At 42.9% G+C, this 8667-nt stretch overlaps 1 long non-coding RNA gene across 1 annotated transcript in view; it reads left to right on the plus strand.

Annotated features, from left to right (window-relative positions):
* Window positions 1–3206: 3206 nt before the first annotated feature.
* LOC102468380 (uncharacterized) overlaps window positions 3207–8667 on the plus strand; it is a 25370-nt gene continuing 19909 nt past the window's right edge. The window contains exon 1 of the long non-coding RNA XR_333660.1: window positions 3207–3389. This is a non-coding gene — a long non-coding RNA (uncharacterized LOC102468380). The remainder of the gene's footprint in view (window positions 3390–8667) is intronic.

Raw genomic sequence — 8667 nt, forward strand, 5'->3', positions numbered from 1 at the left:
AAAAATAGTTCTGCTATGCTTGTTTGAAGACTACTGCAGCACCAGAGCACCCTTGAGGATGTTTCCTGTTCATATAAAATTCCATGATGTCAGGCCAGCCCTATTAGTATGGTGGTTAAGGGAGCCGGGTCCTATATGGCTGACTATGGTTTGAGTTCTGGTCCCCACAGCTTGAAAAACACACAAGGTGTGTGTGCATGTGTGGTCAAAAATCATAGTTAGATGGAGAAACTGAGGGGGGAAAATGGTAGCATGACCTGGGTGCTTGTTCGCTCACTCGCTCGCTCGCGCTCTCTCTGTGGTGAGTACACACACCCTCTGGCAATTACAAAAAGGCAACTTTTTAAAAATTATATGATGTGGAAATGTCATGTCCATGAATATTAAAGGAGAAGGAAGCATTCAAATGCCTAAATAATTTTTCCATTCAAGCTTTCATTTTTTAAAAGCAAAACACTTTCCTTACTTCATTCCTGATTGCAGAAACAAGCCATGATGTTAGCTTTCCTGCTTCTAACTGTCATGTTGATTCTCTCGCCGTCCAGAGAGCTTTAACATCTTTTTGGTAGTGGTTACAGCCTCAGAATAAGTTTCCCTCAAGACCATTTTAGAACCTAAAACTAGCTGCTATAGCGCTAGAGTTCCCTTTCATTTGAGTAAGAAAGGTAAGTTTGATAAATCATTTTAAATTGTCCATTTACAACTAACTAGAACTTAAATCTCTATTTTAAGGTCTTTGCAGCTTGCAGAGCCAGCAGATGGCATAACGGTTACCTTACTGGACTCCCATGTAGTTGACTGAGGTTTGAGTCTGGGCTCCAATGGCTTAAACTCACGCGGGGCACATGTGCGTGTGTGCCCAAAATCCCAAGAGGAGAATGGAGGAGAAGGGATTGCAGCATAGCCATCCCCCTGGGGGGTGATTTCTCGCTTTCTGTCTCTCTGTCTCTCAGGCTAGTGCACGTGCCCTGTAGAAAAACAAAACAAAACAAAACAAAAACTCTCTAAAAAAAGTCTTTACAGCCTTCCTTTTAAATATACATATAATAAAGTATATTGATCTAAACACTGACTTTTGAATATATTAACTCTAATTATCCACCACAGCAACAGCATACTCAATTCAAAAGGACAATAATCATCCCAGAAGAAGGAGGACAAGGAGGAGCAAAAAATTAGAAAGAAGAGGAAAAGAATGCTTGTTTCATGTAGCTTTACCTAATTTGGCTTATTCTTCATATGTATGGAAATTTGCCTAGAGAGAGCCAGCCAGGTGGCATGGAGGTTAAGGCAACTGGATCCACATGATGAACTGCACAGTTTGAGTCCAGCTTGAAAAACATGCTGGATTCATGTGCATTCGTGCCCAGAATCCCTAGAGGAGGTTGGAGGAGAAGGAATTTTGGCATGGCCAACTCCCCTGGGGAGTGATTTCTCACTTTCTTTCTCTCCCTGTCTCTGTCTCTCTCTTGCAAGCACACATGCCCTATAACAAGCAAACAAATTAAAGCTGTCTATGGAGGAAGCATGCAATGAGAGTCCATCAGGATACATCTTACTACCTGCCTCTCATGTTCTGTCAAAATTGGTCCTGCGTATGTGACTTTCATAAAAAATGGAAATGGTGGGGAACCAGCAGTTAGCGTAATGGCTATGTCGCTGGACTCCCACGTAGTCGACCGCGGTTCACGTCCCAGACTCGGTGGCTTAGAACTCACGCCAGGCACGTGTGCGTGCGTGCCCAAGATCCCGAGAGGAGAATGGAAGAGAAGGGATTGCAGCGTGACCATCCCCCCTGGGGGGTGGTTTCTCGCTTTCTGTCTCTCTGTCTCTGGTGAGCGCACGCGCCCTACAGCAAAAACCTCTCCAAAAAAACCTGAAAATGGTTTTTACAGCTAACTCCCTCCTATTTGCCTGGTACCCACTACTACAGAATCTGTTCCACACACCGATTACGTTCATTCTCATTTAAGGAGAACCCGAAACCCACGAAGTGTCAGCTCCTTCAAGAACAGAATCAATTTCACCAGCTGATTTTCCACAGACTATAACTGGCTTTCCTCTGTCACCAGCTCCAGTGTTTATTACATTAAGACAGACAGGAGGACAGCAGGTGGCACGTTTGCTGGATCCCACATGGCAGACGGGAGTGCTTCAAACCTGGCAGTTTGAGAAACACTGAGTGTGTGCGTGTGCATATCCAAAATGCTAGGTGCGGGGAAGAAAAAGAAGTAGTACAGGTACTTGACTATTCTTTTAAAATGTCAAATACCAGGGAGGCCCCTCACTAGCCAAGGTGCTGCTGGGTCTGGGGTCCCTGGCACAGCCTTCCCTTGCTTCTGTTGCTCTTTGTCCCCCACCCTATGGATTATCACGGTCTAGTGCATGGTGGCAAAGGACTTCATGACTCACATTAAAAGAACAGACCATTGGGGCCAGTAGATGGCATAGTGGTTAAGGCACTGGACTCCCACATGGCCGATCACAATCCAAGTACTGGATCTAGTGGCTTGAAACTCACACTGGGCCTATGTGCATGTGTACCCAAAATCCCAGGAGGAAGAAGAAGGCCATCACCCCCTCACCACCACCACCAGAGGGTTGATTTCTCACTTTTCCTCTCACTGTCTCTGTCTCTCTGACAAGCATATGGACCTTATGTGAAAAATCTTTAAAAAAAAAATAAAAGAGCAGAACATTTTGTTCAGACTCCTCCCAAGACCCTGGAGGGGGTTACTAAACTGTTAAAGCTTACCTAAAATCACCTCTAATGCCTGGCTTGGCTGATTGTAGCCGGATGGCAACACGCAAAGGCCAAAGGCAGTAGTTGGGCCTTGCCAAGTGAAACTACAGGGGGCCCATCCACACTCAGATGAGGTCCAACACCCCACAAGGGGTCCTATGAGGACCAAGGGAATCTGCCAATGGAGGTCATCACTCAGAGCCGGGCCACTAGAACCACCAGGAGCTTGTCAGGTCAACATCCAAAGAGAGAGGGAAATTTTTGCTGCCTTGAAAACCAAGTCATTCTAAAGATTTTACTTAAACAGGAAAAGTGGGAGCCGGGGATGGAGGGCGAGCAGAGGTATTACCATTTGGATTATGGTTTGTCTCCATAGTTTCATGTTTTGGAATCTGACAGTGGAGTGTGGTGAGCCCCAGAGGGCGGTGATTGGTTCATTTGGTTGCATCATAGAGGCCACACACTCGGTGGAGATTAATGATGTCTCCCCAAGGGAGTTCGAGGTCTCGTGAGAAGAAGGTAGTCTCGTGAGAACTGTTTCCTATGAAAGAGCTCATCCAAGAGACTCAGGTTCTCGCCATACTGCTGGGTGGCTTCTGTGCCTTGATCGGTTGTGCTGTGCTTGAGCTTTCCAGTCACCAGAATGGTGAGTTTATAAATAATCTCCATCTCTATAAAATTACTCCGGCTCAGACATTTCTGTTGGCAACACAATAAAAAATTAAGATGGTAGTAGGATAATTATGCTACTGTCAGACCTATCCCAGTGAGAGGCTACTCCCTGCTAACACTGGGTCCCTTACTCTCCCCCCACTCTGCCTTTTCTTCTGATGGATCAGAGACAGAAACTAAGCCCTCAGACCTCAGGCAGCTAACAGCCTGAAACAAAAAATGCAGAAAACAAAAGAAGGGGGAAAAAAAAGATTGCCACTTTAGATGGCTACAAATCCAAACAGGGATGGGGGAAGGAAGGACCTTTAAACTTCAAGTACTGATCAAAAGCTAGATCTAACTAATCTAATGCTAGCCCTAGATTACTTCTTTAAAAAACACTCCTGGGGGCCAGCAGGTGGCATGGTGGTTAAGGAGCTGGACTCCCACTCACCAACTACAGTCCGAGCCCCAGCTGGTGGCTTGAAAATCATGCTGGGCACGTGTATATGTATGCCCAAAATCCTGAGAGGAGAAGGGACTGTGATGTGAACATCCCTGCTGGGAGGTGATTTCTCATTTTCCCTGTCTGTCTTTAGGAAGCACACTTGCCCTATGGCAAAAACCTAAACAAGCAGAAGTGGGCCTGCCTGTGGAATGGTGGTTAAGGCATCTGCAGCTGGTGTGGCTGGTCAGATGCTTTGAGTCTCCTCTTTGAAGAACAAGCTGGATGCCTATGCAGGCATGGCCAAAATCCCCAGAGAGGGAGAAATGGAGGAGAAGGGATTGTGGCTGATAGATAGCACCCGATAGAGGGTGCTTTCTCACTTTCTCTGTGTCTCTCCAGCAAGTGCACACAGCCTCTGGCAAACAAAACAAACAAAAACTCCTAAACACCGGGAGGAAAAAATGAAAGTTAACTAAATAAACTATAGATACACTATTTTAATATAAACATGATAAGATACATTGTATATATGTATGTATGTGTGTATAACATATACCTCAATTAAAACACAGTTTTATCTAGTCTTAAGTAGATACGCAAATTTTATATCCTAGGGCCGGCAGGTAGTGTGGTGATTAAGTGTGCTGGAATCCCACGTGGTTGACTGTGATTCAAGTCCCAGACCTGGAGGCTTGCTTTCTTGCTTTCTCTCTCTTTCTCTCTCTCTCTCTCTCTTTCTGTGTGTGTCTCTCTCTCTGGAAATATTAAAATAATAATAATAAATAAAAATAATTCTTTAAAAAATTTTGCATCCTAAAAACTTCATGTAAGAAAAAGATTTTTGAAAAAAGACTTCATGGGTCAAAAGGCATACTTAAGGAGCTGGATCCCACTTGGCTGATTCCGAGGTTTGAGTTCTGGACTGAGCAGCTTGAAAAACGTGCCAGGAACATGTGTGTGCATGCCCAGAATCCCAAGGACATGGAGAAGAGATTGCGGTGTGGCCATCCCCATGGAAGGTGATTTCTCACATTCTCTCTCTTTGTGTCCCTCTCTGCCTCTCTCTGACCAGTGCATGCAACCCTGGCAAAAATCTGAAAGGGGAAAAAAGGTGCTGATTAGAACAAAGGTTCTAGGTTCTAACTTAAGTTCAGTACTTGATCAAATATAGCAATTGACAAAACTCCATGGACTTAATCAATACTGGGACCCAGATTACAGTGAGACCTGGGGATTTCACAAAGGGTAGACACTGTACCCCCTAAAATCTTGAGAAGGTAACTAATATAACACAGGAGAAAAAATGTGCCTCACTTTAACTGTAGCCTTGCCTCAATTTTCCAGACTCACTGTACCTATTGTTGTCTACACTGGGCATAGATGTTCTGATATAGTAAATAATACATTAAAATTAAAGTAAGTTTTTGGCATTTATTGGATTGATAAGCCATGAACTCTGAGTTAAAGTGGTTAATGTGGCCCAACATAAGTTAAAACTGGGTTTTCAGGGGTAATTTATTATACAAGGTGGGGGTCTTTAAAAAGGTTATGAAAGATGTGTGTTATAAAAAAAACTAGGCATTGATTTTAAGTTTTTGCACCACCAAATTCATACTTTAATTTTATTTTCCCACAAAGCTTTTCAAGTCCCTTTAAAATCCTAAAATCTGATTAATAAAATAATTCATTAATACTTAAAATCTGATTAATAAAAGAATAATTATCTTCATTGCTTTTCCGTTTGACAGCTCAGTCTCACTTGTTCTTTAAAATCTTGTAAAAACGTGTAGGGGGCGGAGCGTGGGGTCTCTTGATGGATTATTACAATGTCACTGCTATGGCTCCATCTACCAAGGCCCTGTGTCCAATATCCAATATTATTAGAATTACTGATTCGATTCAGATGACAGATGGTAAATATTTCCATCTCATAGACTGGTTCCATTCAGTGCCTATTTCAGCGGCCTCTTGGCTGCAGTTTGTTTCTACCTCCACAGGGACAGAACATACCTTCAGGTACCTGTGGGTATCTCAACTACTTTGCCATCACACACAGTCTTTGCAGACAAGGTCTTGGTGACATCCACCTTTCTCAAGGAGTGCAGGCAGGATTTACATTGATAACATCCTCTTTCAAGGTGACATTTATTAAGGACATCTAAGCCCAACATCTTTAAGTCCTTTGCTGGTTGTGATGGCGACAGACTGTATTTACAAATTATACTTACAGGGGGCAGCAGGTGGCATGGTGGTTAGAGTGCTGGATTGCTGGATTCCCACATGGCTGATGGTGGTACGAGACCTGAACCCAGTGGTTTGAAAACCACAACAAATAAATAAATGTTAAAAAAAATTATACTTGCAAATTGAAATCAACAGGCACTCCGACCAGTGCCTCCAAAGAACTCTTTCTTTCACTGTGGAGGCTTTGGCGACCTCTTCTGATGTCTCTTGTAGGCTCTGAACCACTTATGGTGGCCATGAGTTGTTCCAGGTCTTCTGATATTAAAAAAAAAAAAAAAAAAAAAAAAAAAAAAAAAAAAACTCCCCTTGGGGGACCAGCAGGTGGTGTGGTGGTTAAGGCGCTGGACACTCCCACATGGCCGACCACAGTTCGAGTCCTAGACCTGGTGGCTTGCTTTCTCACTTTCCTCTCTCTCTGTGTGTCTCTCTCTGGTCAAGTTAAAATGAAGGAATGAATGAATAAATAAATCTTTTTTTTTTTTTGAGAGGTTTTTGCTATAGGGCGCGTGCGCTCGCCAGACAGACAGACAGAGACATAGAGACAGAAAGCGAGAAATCACCCCCCAAGGGGGATGGTCACGCCGCAATCCCTTCTCCTCTCGGGATCTTGGGCATGCACGCACATGCGCCCGGCGTGAGATTTAAGCCACTGGGTCCGGGACGCGAACCATGGTCGACTACGTGGGAGTCCAGCAACATAGCCATTATGCTAACTGCTGGTTCCCTAAATAAATAAATCTAAAAAAAAAAAAAACTGCCCTTCTCAGCCTCACGCTACACACCATTAAGACAATAAATGACTAGCTACCTACTGGGCTGTCCTGGAAATAAAGGCTCTCATAGACCCTGAGCCTATAACTCTCCATATCTAGCTGCCCATTATGCTTTAGTTCATGGAAATGTGACTCAGAAGCTCAGCATGGCTACAAGACCTCTTTAAGACAGGTTACAGCCACACCTGTCCTCTGGTATATTCCACCCGAAGGAGGGAGTGTTTCCCTCTCTCTAGACCCTGGCCAGATGCTAGGGTTCTAGAGGTCACCCATCTCCCAGATGCTCTGACTACTTCCTGAGCCCCTTCGGAGTCACCGAGTGAATGGTAATAGTTCACAGACGATGTGAATGGCATTGCAAACCACCATAAAAGGCGAAATTTCGTGGAATGTTGCTGCTTGCCATCCCTTACCCAAGATTTCCCTATTAAAGAAGGGGAACTCTTTTACACTGCTGGTGGAAATGTAAGTTGGTCCAGCCACTGTGGAGAACAAAAATCTACAAATAGAACTACCATATGACCCAGCAATCCCACTCCTCGGTATCTACCCAAACGACAGAATTCTTATTGGAAAAGTGCTTGCACATCGATGTTTATTGCGGCACTATTCTCAATTGCTAAGACATGAAACCAACTCAAATGCCCCCATATAGATGAATGAACTGAAAAACTGTGGCACATATACTCTATGAAATACTATTCAGCCATAAAAAAAAACCCTGGCTTTTGACAGAAAGTGGAAGAATATGGAAGATTTACTGCTGAGTGAAGCAAGCCAGATTATGAAGGAGAGACACTGCACGTCCTCACTGAGTGTCTGCACAATATAACTGAAACTGATTGACCTAAGGGTGTACAAACACACAAGAGGTGGGGGTTAGTGCCAGAAGTGGAGTGTGTGGAGAAGAGGGACCTAAGGAAGGACATATGGAGGAGGGATACGGAGACAGAGCATTGATGGGATGGGGAAGTGTGGTGTTATTGGTGGAAGATATTCTAATCAACTGGACTGGGGAGAAATGTTCACATATTGAAATATTCACTTTGTAAGCTAAATAATATGATTGAATGTATATAAAAAATTAAAATTAAAAAAATAAGTGAATAAGAAAAAACGTGCCCCATTAACTGTTTTCTAAACCACTTTCAGGACTTTTGACACCCGGCCGAGGGTTAGGGTGTGTATCTGTGGATTGCCTTATCAGTGTCAAAGTAACCCCAGTAGCACTTATAGTCCTGATGTGTTGTATGTGCTTCCATACATGTAATATGTCATGTTACGTACTATATGTTGTATGTCTGTGTGTAAAAGACCTTAAAGAATTCTATTCAATTTGGTATATAAAAAGAGCACTCATAAAAATTGGTTTAAATTCTTTTCAAGTTCATATAACTTTACTAAACGATCTGGTTTCAAGTATAATGAAAGAAAAAGATTAATAAGTGAAAGTCCTCTTAATTTTCAACATATATTTTGTCTAGGTTTTATTAATCAAACAACATCATGTTTATCTTAATATGGTTGGTTTAATAAAACAGCTAATATTTTTTAAAAATAAAAAAGAATGGAACCCAGGAAAAATATACTTGGCCAAACTTCCAGCAATCATCCTAGCACCGGTCATCTTGGTCACCAAATGATCCTATCCTCACATTTACTATAAACCATTGGGCCATTATCTAAAATTGTCCCCTCTAAGATCAAAAACTCTAAGAATGTCTTGCCTCGTAAATATCCAAAATACAAATCAAAACTACCTGTCTCCACATATACCAAGGTCACAATGCAAGGCCTTACCAGAACCC

This window comes from Tupaia chinensis, unplaced genomic scaffold (assembly GCF_000334495.1).
Source record: "Tupaia chinensis unplaced genomic scaffold, TupChi_1.0 Scaffold000076_1, whole genome shotgun sequence".
NCBI lineage: Eukaryota > Metazoa > Chordata > Mammalia > Scandentia > Tupaiidae > Tupaia > Tupaia belangeri.